This window comes from Tyto alba, unplaced genomic scaffold, assembly GCF_018691265.1.
Source record: "Tyto alba isolate M040663 unplaced genomic scaffold, T.alba_DEE_v4.0 Super-Scaffold_16, whole genome shotgun sequence".
Classification (NCBI taxonomy): Eukaryota; Metazoa; Chordata; class Aves; order Strigiformes; family Tytonidae; genus Tyto; species Tyto alba.
Genome location: NW_024881278.1, coordinates 2,146,053 through 2,166,851, shown reverse-complemented (window position 1 = coordinate 2,166,851; position 20,799 = coordinate 2,146,053). Strand labels below are relative to the sequence as shown.

The 20,799-nt window shown below is 40.0% G+C and overlaps 1 protein-coding gene across 4 annotated transcripts in view; it reads left to right on the top strand.

Annotated features, from left to right (window-relative positions):
• SPTLC3 (serine palmitoyltransferase long chain base subunit 3) overlaps positions 1–20,799 on the top strand; it is an 89,557-nt gene that overhangs the window by 5,319 nt on the left and 63,439 nt on the right. The gene's annotated exons all lie outside the window — the stretch shown is intronic.

The following is a 20,799-nucleotide window of genomic DNA, read 5'->3' as shown; positions in this document are numbered from 1 at the left end:
ATTTGCTTTGGCTTGAGAGACCTAGCATGTCAGGTCTTTTAAAAACAATCTCCTCTTAGCACAAGAATAGCTCATCATTGTACTTATGAAAACAAGTAAATGTATCGGGAAACTAGCTTAGCTAACCAGATAACTCATGATTGAGCTCCAGTGCAAAAAAAGCACTGTACAAGAGGTAGAAGCAGGAATGGGCTATGAAAGAAGAATTTTGAAACATTGCAGGGGCATGCAGGGATGGTGTTAGGAAAGCCAAGGCTCATCAGGAGTCAACATTTGCAAAGGACATCAAAGGAAGCAAGAACTTTTACTGCTACATTAGTAGCAAATGAATAAACATGGAAAATGTGGCCTATTGCTGAATGGGGTGGATGACTTAGTGACTGCAGATGCAGGTAAGGCTGAAGTACTCCATGCTTTCTTTGCCTCAGTTTTCACCAACCAAGTGTTTCAAACCTTTGTGTTGTCAAACTGCCAGTAGAGGAAGAAGACTGAGTCATAGATCTCCTGACAAATGTCAACCCATACAAGTGCACAGGACCAGAAGGGAAGCATCCAAGTGTGCCAGCTGATGTCATAGTGATATCACACACTATCATCCTTGAAAGGTAATGGATATCAAAGAAGATCCTGATAACTTAAGAAGGGCAAATGTTCCACTGGTCTTCAAAAGATAGGCCATTTCTAGCAAAGGTTGTTTCTGGGAGCATAGAGAGGAAGGTGATTGGGAATAATAAGCATGGATGTACCAAAGATAAATTATGTTTGACTGGCTGATTGTCTTCTATGATGAAGTGACTAGATTTGTGAATGAGGAGAGAGTGATGGCATCCATCTTGTCTTGATCTACCTTGATCTTGTCATCTACCTTGACTTTAGCAATACCGTCCTTATAAACTACTTGGGACATTACGGTCTCAATGGGTAGATTACTATATGGGTTAATAACTGGCTGGATCATTGGGCTCAAACAGTAGTGGTTAATGGTTCATCCTTTGCCTGGAGGCTGGAGAGGTTTCATATATGGGGGAAAAAAAAAATCAAGATGCAGATAACAGCACTGGGACATGTTTCTCTGGAGCCTCCATCATTGAGGCTTTCAGGATCCAGCTGGGCAAAACCCTGAGAACCCTGCTGAGAATTTGGTGTTGACCTGCCTTTGAACATGAGGATGAAACCAGAGGCCAGGTGAGGGCCAATCCAGTCTAAGTGAGTCTATGATCCTTTACTCTAAGGAGGCAGCATTTCTCTGGTAGGAGTCAGCTGTACTGATCTAAAAATGCACTGAATTGATGTAGAACCCCAATGGGGCCTCTGTGGGTAATTAGCTGGCAAGAAGCTTATTCTTTCTCAGTAGAGGTAATTAGTAAAAGAAAGCCATGAAGTGGCTAGTGCTGTTGCCTGCCTACTTATGTTCCTTCAGCATGGGAATTAATTACCTTTGCAAGCTGTAAGTGGCAGTCTAGCTTTCAGAAGCAAGTAAGGTAATACGCATTTTCTACCTGCTATGTCGGCAAGGGACATGCCTGGCTGCATTTCACTGCAGAAGCAAGTTCATTAATATAATGGACAGAATGATAAGATAATGCCTGCTTTGGGACTGTCTGGGTCTCTGTGAGCTGGCACAGGCAGAACACAACAGCAACCACAAAACCACGGATGAAATATAAATTTATTTTCATTACCTCTCCAGCCGGGAGATCCCTGAAGCAGTACCCGGGCAGAGGCACACAGACAGGAACACAGGCACCACAGAGCTTGCTCCATGCTAGAGGATCACCAAACCTCCTGTTTTCGCCTGTGTTTCAGAGTTTTGCACAGACATAGTTTACCACTGTGCTTTGATCTTTCCCACAGTAGAGTGGGAATCTCAAGCATGTTTGACAGGGTGTCTTTGAGTGTATCACAGGCCAATGTTATTGAAACCCAGATATTCTACTTGTCCAACACACAAGGCTAGACAACAATTAGTATGATATATGTGTTTTTCCTACACCTCGGCAGCAGTTTGAATGTGTTTATAATCCTCCTCACCAATCTTATGCTATTTTCCCACATTCCACCCCGTTGCTCAAGGGACTACTTCTGCTGAGGCTGGCAAAGCTGGAAATGTCCATTTGGACTTGCGGGGTTTAGGGCAGGATAATTTACAGAGACATGTAATAAAGACATATAGAAAGAGGACTAAACATATCTCTACACTAATGCTTTGAATCAGGTGTTCCGCTCATCCTGTTAGGGAATTAAATCATTCAGCCAGCCAGGCATCACCAGCAGATTGTTTCATTTGGTGTATTAAGTCCTGAAGATGTTGAAAGTCGTCCTCTACGCTGGCCAATTCATCAGTTATTTTGAAACAACACATGCCTTCAAATCCAGAGCAGTGTTTATGGTGTGAAAGGAGGAGATAGTCCACTGCCAATCGATTTGGTAGTGTTCCTTGGTGTACAACAGTTACCTACTTGGAAATAACAAGAATGAGGAACATTAATATCAAAAGCACTTAGCATAGTGTAATTCTGTAATACAGCTACTGGGGTTGGCACGCCAATGAAACATGTTGTCAAAAGACCTGCAGCTGTTAATCCTCTCTCAATATAAAAGGCAGATGAATTAGTTGTAGCAGAGGCCAACAAAATCCAAGTATTTATATGTTGATCTCACAAAAATGTACCCAGGGCATATGCCTGTAGTACAAGACTACAAAGCACAACGAGCCAACCTGTGATAAGGGAGGAAAACAGGAGTGTCATCTTCTTCCAGTAATACATACGCCATTGCTCCAGCTCCTTCAGCTAATATCACTCTGGGTTTGATAACCTGATGTGGGTTAATTGCCCACACAGATTGAAGATCTATGGCCTAGACTTTTTCAGATTGAACTTCAATTCAGTATTGGGTTCATGACACCAGTAACACCATTCCAATGCTCTCTCCTCTACATTAGGCACAAAGATACCTGAAATACAAGAACTCAAGAATCTGATATCAATAGAGATATAAAGTAAGAGAAGTTGGGATACAAAATCATATTGCGTTCTCAGGGGTTATTACATGAATCATCACGTTTACACTAATAGGTTGTGATCCCACCACACAATCTGCCAGTGTAAACAATTTTATTTCTCCTGTAGTTAATATTTTGGGAGAGATACCATCTGAAAGAATTTCAATCCTAACCATGTTTTGTGCTGGAGGTGTTGTAATAACATCATAGTTTGATTATGAATATTCTGGCTATTTAACAAAAAAAACAACCAAGCAACCAAAAAATCAACCTGCTTTAGTAAGATGGAAACTACAGTGTTGTAAACTTTTAGTACTGGTTAGCTTTCTAAATTTTTCCTTCAATATCCCATTCATTCTTTCAATCAAGTCATTAGTTTGGGGATGGTAGGCAGTGTGGAATATCCAATCTATCCCTAGTCCTTGAGCCCAGTCTTGGACATTATGTCCAATAAAGTGTGTTCCTTGTTCACTTTGTATTTGGTGAGGAGGTCCGTATTGATGAATGAGTTGTTCTAATGCTTCAATTGTGTTATGTTGATTAGCATATTTGGTGGGTTTAGCAAAAAACAGTCCTGACTCCATATCCACAGCAGTGAATATATATCACCACCCCCTTCACAGGGGCAGGGGGCCCATGTAATAGACCTGCCAGGTATTCAAGGCCCACTGACCCTGTTTTATCCTTCCCCATGGCCTATACAATGCCCTTAAATGTAGCTGCATATAAATAGTACAATTATGTGCACATGCTTTATAAATAGTAATGGCTATTGAAAAGAAAGCATTAGCAAGATCTATCACCAACGTCCAGGGCTGTAAATTTTTGCTGATTTTTTTCTGTAAGAGTAAAAATGTCTGGTACCATAACTGCAAGGCGGGAGGATGTGACTTCGTTCAACTCTCTACAACCTACAGTCATTCTCCAAGTGCCGTCTGGTTTTTGAACAGGCCAAATAGGATTATTAAAAGCAGTTATGGTTTCCTTAATGATTCCCACTTGTTGAAGTGCCAGAATGGTTTGAGTAATTTCCTCCTCTCCCCTGGAATACAATATTTTTTTACAGTTACCACCTTGGCAGGCACGGGCAGCACAACAGGATCCCACTTCAGGAATCCGTGCAAGACGGTTATAGAATGAAGAGTAAATCCTGCTTGTGAAGTCCCAAAGTGGAAGCAACCATTTAAAGTTTCAACTGTTCATCCTGCCAACACATCAATACCCAAGATATATTCTTTAACTGGGGCAAATAACAGTGATGTGGCCAATGAAATGGCATTTCCTATTGTTAAGGTAACCCTAGCTCAGCGGGCAGGGGTCAAATTTGCCCCCAGTCCACAGATCTGTGATGTGGCTTCTTTATTACTGATATTACTATGTAATACAGTACCCTCAGCTCCAGTATCGCCCCAGAGATGACACATGTAAAAATCCCCCCCGACTGCCACTTTATAGTCAAAGGAACATAGGGGCGTCAGTCTTCCTCAAAATAAGAGGCTACAGTGGTGGCAATTTTGGGGGACCAGTCAAAACTTAATTTCTGCTGTTCTGGCATCTGCGAGGTAGTGCCTTGCCTTGAGGTGGCATGCGGGGGTGGGTGGTGGGCACAGACTCGGTGGTGGGGCCAGGGGTGGTCAGCTTTTTTGCATAGACACTAACTTGTGCCATTGGTGAAACATTTCTGATTTTGTAATCCCATTTCTTTCTGATCGTGGGACACCAGCTTGTACAAGATCATTCCACACTTGTTTCCTCATCACCCGTGATGTAACTCCTTTCAGTTTTGCCAGGTTTCCTTTATTTACCACCCACACAGATGGTCCCAAAGTTATAGCCCCGATTCCATCAAGGTATTTACTAGAGCACCTACATTGCCCATAACATTTGTGACTGCTGGTATAATCAAGGGTTTTAGCAAGGTAGGTGCTCCTCTCTAAAGCCACTTTTTGATACTTTTCGTTTCTGCTACCCTGTTCAGATTGAATCCTGTAATCAATGCACAAGCCATTGCTGCTATTGAAGTGTATCCAGGGACAGCAGAATAAGAAGATAAGCAGTGCAGCAGGCACGGAAAGCAAAAAGTAGCCAATGAGACTCTAAAATACAGTAAGACAAACAAACCCCATGGGAGGCACAGAAGCCTGTCAATTAACAGCTAAATAGAAACAACTATAAATTTGATCCAGAACGTTCCAATTAAATCTGTCGTTATCTTGAACTCTTCATGCCTCATGTTGGGTGCCAAAAAGGACTGTTGTAGTTTAACCCCAGCCTGCAACTGAGCACCACACAGCCACTTGCTCACTACTCTCCGTTTATTAGCAATATGTGCTATCAGCCATTCTACAGTATCTTACAGCCCACGGCAATGTTCTTCTTGAGTAGTGACTACTTCTTGTGCGATCGCCTTTGCATCTTGTGAAGTCCCAACTTCCTTTTCCAATTCTCTCATTTTACTCTATAATACAACACCTTCACTGTCAAGAGCTCTAAGATCAGTGACTAATAACCATCCCAATCTCCCCACTAACTTGTGAGAAAAATCCGATGCCGCAGTCCATGGCAATCCACACATCGCCGTTTCAGCTGTCTGGTAGATAACCACTGCCCTGTCAGCTATTTCAAACCATGCTTCTGGCGGGCCCCGTGTAGCCAAGGGAGGTGGCCACAGGGGTCCAGCACTCAGTACTAGGCTATCCCGGAATGGCAAAAAATTCCTGACTTTTTTTTCCAGCCATGACATGGTTGTTCCTGGATCCTACCAACTACACCAGATGTGTGAGCCGGCACAGGCAGGATGCAGGAACAGCCACAAAGCCCACAGATGAAATGCAGACTACATTTATTTTCATTACCTCGCCAGCTGGGAGATCCTTGAAGCAGTACCCAGGCAGAGGCACACAGACAGGAACACAGGCACCACAGAGCTTGCTCCATGCTAGAGGATCACCAAACCTCCTGTTTTTGCCTGTATTTCAGGGATTTGCACAGACATAGTTTACCACTGTGCTTTGATCTTTCCCACAGTAGAGTGGGAATCTCAAGCATGTTTGACAGGGTGTCTTTGAGTGTATCACAGGCCAATGTTATTGAAACCCAGATATTCTACTTGTCCAACACACAAGGCTAGACAACGATTAGTATGATATATGTGTTTTTCCTACACCTCGGCAGCAGGTCAATTGCATTTGTTTATAATCCTCCTCACTGATCTTCTCTTATTTTCCCACATTCTCTATAAAACCTGACTTTTTGCCAGAATAATGGTTAACATCATGCTGCCTCTCACAGCTTGCTGTTTGCAAGTGTGCAGTCGTGATTCAAATCCTGTTTTATAGGGTACTAGACAACCATAAGGATCCCTTAATTTATCGTGATATACAGGTCTGTTTCTGCTTCCAACAAGACTTACAAACTCTCTCATGGATTATTATTTTTTAGTTTCTTTTTAAAGAAAATTAATTTCTGTTGTGGCTAGGACTGTGGCATTAACTAACAAAACAGGAAATTAAATTTCCCTACAATGACCAGCGGCTCAGCCAGAGAATTCCTGCCATTCCTGGCAGCTAATTTTTCCACAGAAAACAGTTTTAGAAAGCAGCCAAGCTAAAAGTTTTGTGAGACAATCGTCTGAGAGAGTTGTCATTGTGGGATGGATGTTGAATTGGGAAGATAAACATCATTTAAGGAGAAGAGCAGGAAGCAGGAACCAGCAGTATTGTGTGCCAGACTGAAGAGGAGCTGGAGCGTTTCGCACTTTAGGATCTGTTAACTCAGCCAGATAGCTAGAACATTCAGCAAGACACCTTTAGTGCAAAACTGCGAGGTGAAGAACTGAATTTCCAGGGCAGACACCATCAATATGAACCCATGTCTTCAGCACGAAGTAATGTTTAACCTCTTCTGGCCAAGTGACTTCCTCCCTCCTGAAGTATTTTGAATTTCTAGGAGAACAACCAGTGCAGATGTAACGCAGCAAAGCCTTGTCTGTTATTCTGATCATCTCGGTCATTTTGGAAATTACTCAGCTGTATCCTTTCCTTTGTCCATTTGGCCAAGCATGGAGTTTGGCATGGGCTCTGTCATTTCCCCCTCTTCCAAAATAGTCTCTTTTTCCCCCTCATCCTACCAAGAAGTGAGAATTTATTCACTTAGCAACAGCAATATGGAAAGACAAATCTGTGGTGTGGAGCTGAGACTTCTGGTCATTTCAGCTGACATCATGCTGCGCTCCGACATCTGCTTCCTCCGGGAACTTTCATTTGAGTTTCTGCTTCCCTGTCACTGCTGCTGATTCATGTGGTCTGAAGAGCTGCCATACACCCCTCTCTGTGACTCACATACAGCTATCTGAGACTTTAACCTGGCTAATCTTCTCACAGTCGCAAAGCTGCCAGCCTAGTCATGGAACCACAGAGCCACTTGTACGTTCTTGGGGCTGTTTTGCAAGAGAGTGACTCTGTTTGTCCCTGTATTTCAGTTTCCTGTCCAGTCCTCATGTCTGCACAAAACTCTGTGTTTGTCTTCTGAAAGGAACATTTCTGTCCCTGTGGTCCCCAGTTTGCACTTCCTGAAGGTAAAGGTAGCTGTGATCAGGCATTTGTGCACACTGTTGTGAGGGAAATCTGTAAAGATCACCCAAACCACTGCCTGGAGAGGGCAGGATACAAATATTTCTACCCAGTCCTAGTAGCCATGTGTCAGCGACTGTAGTGATTTAAATGGGAACCCTAGAGGCCAAGGAATATAACTTGAGAAATAAATTTAAGACCACCCATGCTTACCACATTGTACCTCACTGCCAGCTGTTCCCTGAAAGCATCCCATCCCCATGATCTGATCAAATATATCTCCTACTCGGGCCACGTGCCAGTCAGCCTCAAAGTTTCAGGTGCTACACAGATACCAATGCCAAGAAATGAAATAAGTCAAAGTGGATGAGCTTTTTTGAAGACATTTCACGGTCCAAAGTATTTGAAAAATCAATATATTTTCCCAGGTTTTAAAAATCATATTAATCTAAATTAATGAGTTTGAGCTTTTGAACTTCCAGCAATCTCTTGTCATCAGACATGTTCAAAAGGAACAGTTTACTTTGTCTCTGGCACAAAAATGTGCATCTGCATGTCTCTTGATGTTGTATCTTCTTTATATAAGGCATTGCTCTCCTGTGCAATTTTTTCCATGCATCATTGCTACATAAACAGTGGTTTTTTTGCATATGTGGGTGGTAAGATTGTTTGGGAGGTTCTAGCAGGCATCAGGGTGTGTTAATCCCAAAGGGAGAAATCTTGTTTTTTTGCTGTTTGGTTTTGATCACAAAGGAAACAAACCCTGTTTAAACTGTTTTGATGCAATCTCCACCCCTTTTATTCTCTTCTAATCACAATCGACCTTAAACTATGGGCCACCATCCTTGGTTTCTCTTCACTTGCTTTAGGTTATAAAACAACCAATTGTGAGATTTTTATAAACCTTTAAATATCCGTTTGGTACATCTGTAGGTGACTATATAAGGGGGTGTTACAAAGTAGATTCTGCTTTCTCTATGTGTATGGTTCAGTTTAATCCCAGATTAAGAAATACAAAATTACTTTATCAAATAATCTAGGAAGAATTCCACATGGGTGGAACTTGTTTATTAATAATTTATTGGTTTCAGTACATTTCTTAACAGTGTTACTTCAAGTTGAACTCAGAACCTTTGTTTCTAAAATCTAATTTTTACCCATAATGAAACAGGAACAAGTACAGTTTCCAAACCAAAAATAAGCATTTGCCAAAATCTACACCTTTTAAAGAAAAAAGTTAACATTTTTGTTTTTCATTTTGTGACAAGTATGCTGCTGATATATGCTAAATTTAATTGCTTTTTCTTAAAATCTATGTGTTTTCAATGGATAGAAACCAATCATGTAATCTGTCTTTGTTTTCAGATGCATATTAATGAAACTGGTACATTGACATGCAATAATGTGAAATGTTGGATATGCTGTGTGCATTAATAAGACTTGGTAAAACAATTTTGAATAAGTTTGTGTCTTGAGACAGGAGATACGTGATTTGGGAACTGAGGAATAACTTTAATCAAATTTAGTTTCACCTTGGGTTAAACTTTTTCTCTCTGGAGAGGTGTAATTTATTGCATCCCTGAAAAGGAGCTAATTGACCTCCTCACATCTCTTGCTCACTGGTGAAAGCTAACGAAATAAAATTTTGCAAAACATGACTGTCTTTAACCAGAGATACAGGAACAAGAAGGACTGCAAGGAGACTGTCCTTTTTTCGTATGTCTATTGTAAGGATGGATAGCTGAGCACGGTGGTCCCACAATCCTGGCCCTTGGGCATTGGTGCTCAGTGTAGAAACCTAGAAGAGGACTTGTTACAGCAGCAGTTTTCATCATAAAGTAATGTTTACAAGATAATTCCATCTCCCTCCATGTCCAATGTCTTCCCAAGCACATAGGTTCACCTGTCCATTTCCAGCAAGCTTTACTCTGCATGTCATTAGCATCTTGGTTCTCCCTAAATTTCCGTCATGACAAGACAAATCTCTTCACTTTATTGTCTTCCTTTTTAAAGGAAGTCCTGTCATTACCTCTTTGATTTGGTAAAGAAATCGCTGTGACTTTTGAATTAGAGATCCATCTCTGGAGTTTACCCAAGTGTGAAAGTCAACAGACTCTCTGCTAGTAATGAACAAGACAGCGTTACCAAGCATGACAGATCAAAAATGGAGCTCTGTCAGCTTCCATCTTACCCCTAACCCAAAGTATCACTTAACTGATACTTTTGAAAATGTTGGCATGAAGTTCTTTATCCTTTCAGCACAGCATAATTAAATCAAGCTAATCAGAATGTAAAAATCAGATCTATCTATCAATAGGTGGAAAATATTTTAAAATTTGCAGAGATAAGGTAGAATTAGTAGTTTTTTCATATCTGTGATTCAGTATTACTGGAGACCTTTTGAAAACTTGTCTTACATGTGGGCTGAGAATTACATGGATTTATGTAAGTGAAGTGAAGCATGATTTTGTTTGTCAGTATTATTATCAGACACTTTACGTTTTATGACCTGTGAACTATTCAGCCATTTTCAGTCAGTTTTGACAAAGGCATATCATCCAGTCTTTCCTTAAGGTCGGCATCTGGGCACAGGAGAAAGGCCCTGCACATCCCCTGTTGAAAGAGAAGCTGCGGTGTCAACTCTTGCCTCCAGTACCCTGGAGAATCTGTAGTAGAAAGGAGATTTTATGTACAGCCCAAATAAGAAGGAATTTTCTGTCAGTGATCTTGCTTTATTTGACACCAAAGTCAGTCAACATGAGACACGTGTAGAAACCCAGAATTTATTATTTCCAGAGTTCACAGTGCTCTATTTACTTCTGCTCGTTTCTACACGATACGTACCTTCTCATTGCATTTCTCTGGAATTTATTTAGTCTGTAAACTTTCTGAGATAAAGACTCTTTCCTGTCCTCTTCTTGTAAAATACCTGGTACCCATAGGAGAAGTATCTGTTAAGGGTACCTTCATTCACAGGGGTTTTCATCAAAGTCTTCCCACTTTTCAAATATTAGTGATTTGTTCTCAGTATTGTGTAAAGGAGTTGACCTATCTCCTGTTCTACTTGCTGCTAGTAAGTCAGGATAGAAAAGTGTATCTTGGTCTCATTTCTCATGGGATATTTCTCCTCTACCAGTCTATCTACAGATGAAACTTGAGTTCAAGTTAAATGTTATACTTACTCTTTTGCAGTAACTCGATTCTAATTCAGTCACGTATCCATTCTTCATCTTTAGAGGAGACTGGTCCAAAAGTGAGCAGATTCAAACCCATTATTTTCACCTGGTTGGTGTTTACCCTTTTCACAAAGGCTGCATGGTTTCAGTTCACCTCTTATTGATCTACTCAGCAGCAGTATTCTAGTGGGAACTGTATTTCAGGACACGGGCATATACACAGAAACAGAACGGATGCAAAACTCTCAATCTGTGAGAGGTAGTTTCTGTAAGCTTGGGCTGAAGGTTGATAGTTAGACATTTTAAAATGCTTTGACTAGTTCTTCCTTGAGATTTAGGAGATCGTAATTAGAATATTTTGTTTTTCAGGGCTACCCATAGAATAATTTGAATAGTGTGGCAAACCTGTCGAAGAGCTTTTAGCCAGATATCCAAGAAAGGCTTCTGCCTTAAAAAGTATAGTCTAAAAGACTGGCAGAGGATGGTTTGAGGGTCCTTTAACTTTCTTGTTATTTTGAGTGATGTTTTGCTGGGGAAGCTAAACACAACCTCTCCACACCCTGACACTTCTCAGTAAGTAACCACCATGGCTGGCTGGCAATAATTTGGTGCAGATTTCACTGTTTTCTGCTTGTACTATCTTTCTTTTTTTCCAGCCCCATACATCTTCCTGGCTCACGACTAACATGTCAAGGCTACATTTAGTTACTATTGCACAGTGTGTTGCGTTCTTGGCTGTGCCACAGGCCCACTTAGCTGGGTGGCTAAAAAAACACCCAGCCATTCTCCACAGGATTCAGACAGGATTTGCAATGCAATATTTCAACAGAGGTGTGAGAGATGGGCATTGATCATGTGTAGGCAATCTTATGTACCAACTGTAACTTCTTGGCATAGGAAACAGATTTAACCATGAGATCATGACGACAAACAGAGTTACCAAGTCTGATAATAAATCTTCTGGCACAATTTATTGAAACTCATGGAAGAGGCAAAAGAACCAGTATTATTTTCTATGCCATTGGACAAGGAACTTTTTTCTTGAAACAACTGCTGGAGTCTTGTTTTTTTATTAGCGTCATTTAACTGTGGTTAAAACAAGCAGGCACACCTGAGCTTTATCTGTTCACATGTTCTGGCAGATCATTGCAGAAGTGAACAGGAGTTTGTGATTTTGGGTTTTTTTTTCAGCCCATATTGTTCAATATGTAAGATTTAGCAGAGGTCATAAACAACACTGTTTTAACAGTTGAGTAAGTAAGAACACTGCCAGGATTTTGAAACATTCTGTGTTTTGAAAAGAGAATTAAATTGGAAAAAAAAACATCAAAACTGCACACACATGCAGGACATTGGAAGGGAAGGATAGCAGCTTTAGGGAGAACTATTTCTGTCAGAAATAGTTCCTTATGTATAGATACTGGTCACTTTGGAATAGGAAAATTAAATCTCAAGCTGCACAATATCTAATTTATCTAGTATTGCTTAGTTTTGCATATTTAGTTTCCTCATCAGCTAGATACAAATTCATGTATGTCGTAAGCCAAGCAGGTTACAATTCTAAATAAACAGTTTGGTTCAGGTCCCACTTTCACCTCTATTACAAGAAAAGCATAATAAGCATGTAAGAAAGGCATACCCGCCTAACACAATTTCTAATTATTCAAGTGTCAAGGAATCATAGCTGAACTTTTGTAACTGCCCCTCGCTTTCAAGGCAAGATCAGTAAAATCTGTATTCGTCAACAGATGGGACGAAGAGCTCTCTCACAAATGACAGTTGGCCAGTCAGGGTGGGAAACAGGGGAGCGAGATGGAGCAGTGGTTGGACTGGAGAGTCTGGCTCACTTGGTTGTGGGGAGGAGAGATCTGCGCTCAGCAGCGGGTAGTGGTAGTGCTGGGGTGGAGTGAGGCAGAGCTGCCCGGGGGAGTGAAATGCGCTGTGAGAACTAGGCCAGGGGAGTGCCGAGCTGGCTGGGGGTGCCGGCGTGGCCGGAGGCTAGAGAGGGAAAGCCAGGAGGAGGTGAAAGGTGGATGGGTTGAGTCCGCGACAGGTGATCTCAGACAGGATGAAGGCAAGGAACCGAGGGTAAGGAACGGCACAAGGAGGGGAAGGCATAGATCTGTGAGTAGCTGCAATCTCAAAGGAAGGGAGTTGATTTTTTTTTTTTTTTTTTTTTTTTTCCCTTCCTATCTCTGCAAGTAGCAAAGAAATAGGACTGGCAAGCAGATAGCCGCAGAAACATGAATTATTTCACAGCCAGCATGTGTATTGACAAACACATAGTACACTGAAATGAAATACTTTTAGTGTTGTCTGAAAGTTTAGTTAAAACAAAAGCAGCAGTGTTTGTCACAGCTGCTACTTCCAGCTTTTTACCACACTCCCATTAGAAGAATTCTAGCTTAACCTTTTTTGTAACTGCTCTGTTCGTCTGGGCTAGTAAGAGTGCTTTAATCCATTTTGTCATACATTCTTCAGGAATATACTTAAATTTTGCAGTTTGCTTTCCAAATCCAAAATTGGGCTGTAGTATTTCTGGGGAACTGTGGTCTCCTCTGCAGTGTGTCTCTTAAGATACCAGAAACAGATCTGAGGGTTGTGTGGGACTGAGATGGATCATAGGAAATGAGGATAGAATTGCAGGGTTTTTGTGTAGGAATGCAAGCCTTCCACATTATTCTCCTGAGGTTTGTAACACAGGAAAAAGTTGGTAACACTTAGCTCTCATTCACTACAGAGACACAGGGACATATATGGAATTCCAAAACAATTCAACTCTGCTTTGCAAACTAAGCGGTCAGATTTTTGGAATGGTTCCCACAGAAAATAAAAATCTTTCAAAATTCTGTGGTCTGTGATCTTTTCTCCTGGCAGTGCAGGAATGTCCATGTCAAATATTTTCCATTTTTAGCATGAATTTACTCTCCCAGAGGTTAAAAGAAATAATCTACATGGTGTGACACACCTGACTGAGAGTACTGTAAAGATTTGACATTCCATTCCAATCAAGATTTACGTGATAATCTGAACCTTAAGTATAATAATATTTTTCTTTTCTATACTTCCCTATGTATCTCCACTTATTACTGTACTGTCTGACAGTTGCATTTGCAGTTTTCTAGACATGGTGTAGGATCCAAGCTTACTACTTGGTTGTTCTCAAGCAATTTTTACATACAGTGGCTAGATCTAGTCAAGCCTACCTTTTGGGGCAATGTGTCTATGGTAGAATCCCAGTTTGGATACTCTTCTAATATTCAGGGTTTTTTCCTTCCAAAAATACCTCTATTCTGTTTTGTTCATTAACAAGTAACAAAGGATACTGGATTTTGCCCCTGTACTTTGGCTTATAGTGATTCTGTGAAAATGAAGTAGCAATGCGTTTGGTAAGACAAACCTGTAAATAAACTACCTGAACACAGAATTCATGTTTTAGAGTATTTGACATGAATTGATATAATCTCTCTGCACACTTTTCTCTGACTCTTCTTAAACACACATAACTTTTTTTTGGTACTTTGCAAGGTCCTTTAGGGAAGCCAGTGCCCTTCACTGTACATTTTCACACAACAGCTCCAATGGACATGGCTATACAGAGCACTTAGCTTAGTCTGAATTGCCTTAACCCTTCTTTCATCCAAAAGGAAAAACCTCTCATTTATTTTTCTTTTAACTTGACTAAAAGCTAGAGCTCATAGTACACTTGGGGGATTAGATGCTAGAACTGGATGGGGATACGAACTGCCATCTCTTCCTGTGTGGACGTAGGCAAGACTCAAGCCAGACCACTGCTCAGCTTGAGCTGATCCTGACTCCAGAGCCACTACCTCTTGCAGAGGGAATGTGCTGCCAAGGTATCTTGCATCTCATAAACCTCAGCATCGGGAATCAATTGGCAAACCTGCCAGCTCCTGTACAGGCTGTGAGCCGGGAGCCCCTGCATGTCACTGAGGCAAGACCTTGCCTTCAGGCACTGCAGAAATCACCTGCCACATGGACTGACTTACTACAAAATAAGGAGTGTGGCTTGGCAGCGGAGACGATTATGTGTGATCTCCTGCCAGCCCCGAGTGGAAGAATTGGTGGTTAAGAGAAGAGGAAGAGACATCGCTGGAAACATCAGGTCCTCCCATAATTCAAGCAATTATTTAAACAGGTAACTTGAGCTAATTACATAGTTTAGCCTTTGCAGCTGACAGTTCTGTTTTTCTGGAAGCAAGATCCATCTTTTTTAGAAGTTTCTCTAAGGCCTTCTGCTGATGCCTATAGCTGTGTTTCCTGAGTACCAAGTTGTGTTTTCTTTAGAGCTCACAGTGCCTCAGCCATAATCCCCCACTGATAGACCCTGGATTCTGCCTCATGAGTCCCTGCAGTTGGGCAGTTCTACCTGAGTATTTTTCTAAGAGCCTCCACTTTCTTCCTCCTGAGCAGAATAAAGAAAAAAAAAATAAGATGTAGAAACTGCAAATACTGTTCTGTTATACTTTTTATCTTTCAGCAGCTGCTATGATCTGAAAGATTAGCTCTGATCCATGAAAATGGAGAAAAAAAAAAGAGGTGTGGGGGGGAGAGAGGCAACCATACTCTCTGGTATGAATTTAGTCACCAAATGGGGATATTCTTGAATTATGATGGTTATTCTGCATGTCCCTCTTGTCATTCTTGATTTTGTATCACCTGAGTTTTTACAGAGGCTAAAGATATTCCACTAGTCCATAAGGGAGCTGTCAGGATGGGCACATAAAATTTCTTAATTCATTTTAGGATGATTACTTTCCAGTATGAGAATGAGGGGAGTGCAGAACTCTGTGGAATGGGAAAGAATATAAAACAAGGAGTTATTATAGTATACTGGTATTGTTTCAGAGTTTACTATGAAGGATTTTGTCTGGAACATCTAAATATTTACCTGTAGGTTAGACAGAATTTTGTGATGAGTTTATGTGTATGAGACCTCAGGTAGTTGGTTTTTTTTTTTTTTTCCCCACTGTAGCTGAGCTTTATTCATTCTTTAGCAAATTATTTGTACCATGGGACATGCTAGTGAGATCATATTATTTTGCACATGTGGACATTCCTCAGAAGTAATGATGTTTCTCTCTGCTAGATGATAGGATGTAACTGTGTAATTCACCCTCTCAGAGTAGTTACTGGATGAACTAAAGTTGTCAGAACAAATTTGAGACCTCTCTCCACTGCAGTTGAGAGTGACACTTGCACCTTTTGTCATTGCTCATTATTTGCCTCATTGCATTTGTAGCAACCGTCATGGAAGGGCACAACGTTAATCTTATGTTCAGGTTTGTAATTTTTCCTTTTTTTATTTGCAGATGTGGAAAGGTAGAGGTGAAGCATGAGGTCTTCTGAAAAAGGTTTATTTGTGAAGTTTTACTGTGACTTGCTTATCATGTATAACTTTAAACAACAGCTATTTTTTTCAGAAATATTAGACTATTTGTTTTACTAGCACTTTAAAATCTTTGCATTTTAATGGGCTTTAAAACTACATTCTTTTCTGAGAGAGAGCGAGCCTTTCTTTTGTGTTTTGTTGACAGTGGTCATAGTTGAGAAATAAGATTTGTGTATAGGCATCTTCTGTCACTCCTGAAACGTGTCAGGTATCTCCGGACAGTGTATGGTTGATCAGAGCTTCAGAAGGTCCCTTCTAGATGGTCCTGCCTAGTCTTTGCTTTGCCAACTACTTTTGGTCTACCTCGGTACTTCCAAAATTTAGGATCACAGGCACAGATGTGTGAACAGAAGTGTTATCCTAATGGAAAAATCAGAGAAACATTATTGTACCTCTCAGAGGACTGATATACTAGGATGATGGTACATAAAGATATCAGTGAGGTAGATATAACAGTGGGTTTTGTGTGACCACAAAAAAAAAAAAAAAAAAAAAAAGTCTATACAGTCTTTGTTAACCAAAACTTTGTTCACTGATTTGTAAAGTGTGCTGAACAGATTTAACTTCTCCAGATAATTACAGTTGCCAAAAGCCAGAGTCATGTTAATTTTATTTTAATTTTAAACAGAAACTCTATATATCTACTTCCTTCTTCCAGCATCCATGGTTTGGAGGTTCTCTCTATGTGCTTGGTTTTCACCGTGTGCAAAATGTTTATCAGCTTTTTTCAGAGTGTTCAGTCCTTTCTGTTCCATGTTTCTTGTCACGGTGAGGTTTTTGAATGGAAGGTAAATGGGAAAAATAGGTAGTAAGGATTAAAAGTATTTTGAGATGTCATCTAGACCATTTCTATACAACAAGGCAGGCTCAGTTTTATCCAGGGCTAGTTTTATGATAGAATATCTTGAAGGTTATTCTGGAGCCTCTTAACCCATAAGCTGTGACACTCTGTTTTGGGATTTTTTTAAGGGACTGCCAGCACTGCTTTTTGATATCCTTCGCTAGACAGTATTAGCTTTGACTATACATAAAATGTTCCTGACTGTGTTTTGTTTATACCCATCTTAAAAACCTCCATTTCTCTAGCTTCATGTTTAACTGCTTTTACCAGTAGAAAGGTCTTTTCAATGTCTGATTTAGATCACCTTGGCTGTGATTTAAGCATGTTGATGCTTTCCAGAGCATAGATTACTCACTTTCTCTTGCAGTGACCCTTTACATTTTTGAAGACTCTTAGGTTTCTGGTCATTAGGGTTTTCTCTTCTCTTTAGACTAGACAATTCAAAATTCTTTTATTCTTTCCTCATAACTTACTTGACCAGACTTTATATTTCTCTTCCCAGCTGTCTCCAGTTGGTCCACCTCTTCATTCTCAAAAAGCATTTCCCAGAGCTGGATGGACTATTTCAGCCGAGACCTACATATTGCTTAGTAGCACTAGAGTTGTTTGTTCTTTTGCCCTTAACATAATTTTCTTAAGAGATGGCTGTTTTTTTTCTAAATCCTTTTAGCTTTAATACTGCTTCCTATAGAGTTGCCTGCTATTTCTGGGTACATTTGTGCTCTCCTGAAATCTGTTATTTTGCTGTTCCATTTCCTGCTTTTCCTAAGTCTTTTTTACGATCAGTATAAATTAAAACTTTGACTTAAGATACCCTAATGACTACTGAAACTACTTCCAAGGTGCACCAATATTTTAAGTATTGTTTTTTAATTTGCCCCACAGCAATAAGGGAAGAAAAAATATTGGAGGTAAGACAAAGGATTGTGAAATGTCCATGACTTTTTTTCCATAAGCAACGGGTCTAATGAAGCCTGATCTTATCTTGGTTTGTGTCCAGCATCTTCTACCACCCCAGAACATGCCAGCTTGCCTACCACGTCCTTGCTTTTTAGATGGGCAAGAGACATAATGTGCTGAACCTTGTTCAGAGCTATGTAGATGCTGGCTCCTGGGTCATTACACTTGTGCTTATATAATTCACTCCAAGAACGTCTGAAGCGCCAGTTTATTACCGTCTTTCCTTCAGCACACAGATTTGCATTTCTTTGCACTATCAAGGTCAGATTTTCCTGAAGCTTTCAGGAAAGTTCATGTCTTAAAGACCTTGCTTCTTCCATCAGATTTGATTGAAATTGGTCTATGACCTCAAAAGCTACTAGAGAGTTACCTGCAGACAGAATGGTAATATGAGGGCATAAGCCATTACTTCCTTAGAATGGTTAAACCTGTTCAAATCCAAAGGCTAGTTCAACTGAGGTTTTGCTTCTTGCTATGCAGTTGAAAAGGTGTTTTCCTTTGCTGAACCAACAAAGCATGCTTCAGTTACCTCTTTCCCTCACTATTCTTGAACCTGATTTCTGATTCTTGAATTTCTGGTGTGCTTCTTTTTTCCTTATCCTAGTCTTTTCAGCCAAGAATCACAGCCTCTAGGTGTTTGCCTCCAGGAAAACATGGATCTACTGATGGAAATTAGTACATGGTGGAGTAAGGACTTTCCTTTTTGTCCATATCTAGACTGCTATAAAACCTGAGGAGAGCATTTAAGGGTGATTTTTGCAAACCTGATAGATACAGAAGGTTCAAATGAGAGAAAGCCAGCCATTCTCATCTTCAGTGTTATGACTTACATAATTACTGGAATAACTTATGAAGAGTATTTTTGATGTATGATGTACTAAAAAACATAGTCATGTAAAAATTTAATAGTGGTTAATGAATATCATTACAATTAATTAGACGTTAAGAAGTCATCAAGGTCCAGATCATCTTTTCCAATTGTACAAGGCAGAAATTGAAATCAGTGGGAAGAGACAGCCTCTTGCAGAACTGTTGTACCACCTCTGGGATCCCGGAGGAGTCCACCTGTGAGTTCCTCATAGGTGTATAGGTGGGCATTACTTAATCACAACAGACTGAAACCACCTTTTCTTGATTTTTTCCAAACAAAAAAAATAGTTAGAGAAGGAGATGTTACTGTTCCTTCAGAGTTTTAGGTAGGAACAAAAAATCTAAAGTAAGTAATTTGTTGCCATCTGTTAAAGTATATGACTTTTCTGCACAAAGGCACAAGTTGGTGAATACAGGTTACTCTGCAAACTTTCTGGGGTTCTTGCAAGATAATTTGAGGATAGGTGGGTTGCAGCACTTGTCATGTTGTTAAATTACATGGTGCACTGATTTGGTCACATATGTCAGTTCTGATGCTGGCTTTGGCATAGTCCATCTGATTTTAATTATGCCAATGGCACTGCTGCCAAATTGCCTAACTATTGTTTAAATTAATTCCTGTCTTCTTGCTTAAGACAGCTTCTCTTGTGTTTAAAAGGTATCAAGCTATTAATTTTCTCAACTTTATTCCCACTGTGATGTTCTGTGAGACTATTGGCACGTTTATAGGATGGCTGTCTCTCTAATCTTCCTCAAATTCTGCTGTCCTAAAAACCTATGTGTTGTACAATAAGTGAGTTTATTCTGAATGTTTTTTAATTCTAGGGCTCTTTTTTGGTGCTCAAGTCCTGTCCTAGCTCAGAGAAGGACCTTGTCTACCCAGATGGTCAGCTTCCTACTGAGTTTTTAATTCCCCTGCCTGTAAAACTAGCAACACAAATTCTGATTGCCTCTTTCCCAACTGTTCTTGAGAAATTCTGCTTTCCCCATCATTAAATGGGCAATTTTTTTATTATGGTATTTCATATCTCTCTTTTTCATCTGAATCCATGGTATATCAAGAGATCTGTATTTAAATATCATTTAAAAGTAGTTAATTACCTTGGAAGAGATAGCATAAATCCAGCTAAGACTCTGATTGCATTAACAAAATTGACAATGCTTTTCTCTGTCATCACCTTTCTGAAATATGATACATTACTCCTTGCAATAATAAGAATGTCTTGGAGGGCATACTATTTCAACTTAACCTGTGTGTAACTCTCAGAATAATTAGAATAATGTGCAATTTATTCTAACGATTTACAACTTTCAGGTAGGAAGTGTGAATGCTGTAAATTACATTTGTGATCCTTTAACTGATGTTTTATGTTTTCCAGAAGACTTCATCAAAACTGGTGTTGTCATCTTGGGAACCAGCAATGGCCTGAGATTGTTTCTGAAGTTTTAGCACATTAAGATTGAGGCTCATGATGTATTTGGCATGATCCAGGGAAGTCCAGGGACACATAAATTCTTATAGGAGATATGCGTCTCATTATTAAACTGTTTCCATTTGTTACCTGTACAAAATCCTGTTTCTGTTGAAGCTGTTGTACTGTATAACGGGAAAAGCTCTGAGATCCAGTGATGATTCAGTTATGCGAGTTAGTGCATAAGATCTGTTTGTTCACCTATAGCATTTTCTTCACAAGAGAATTTTGCAGGAATTGATGCTAGTTAGAACATTTTCTCATGTTCTTTGCAGAGTCACTATGTCGGAAATTGAGTTGGTGTAAAATCTTCATGTAGATTTTAGCTCAGAATCTACACTGGACAAAATCACTAACAGTCTGGTTAGATCATCTCAAGTATCTTTCCATTCAGTTACAGTTTTGATCCCAACAAATATTAGTTTATCAAAAATGTATATGAGAACCATAGAATGAATTTCTAAATGCTAAATCACTTCTGGAAGACATTTC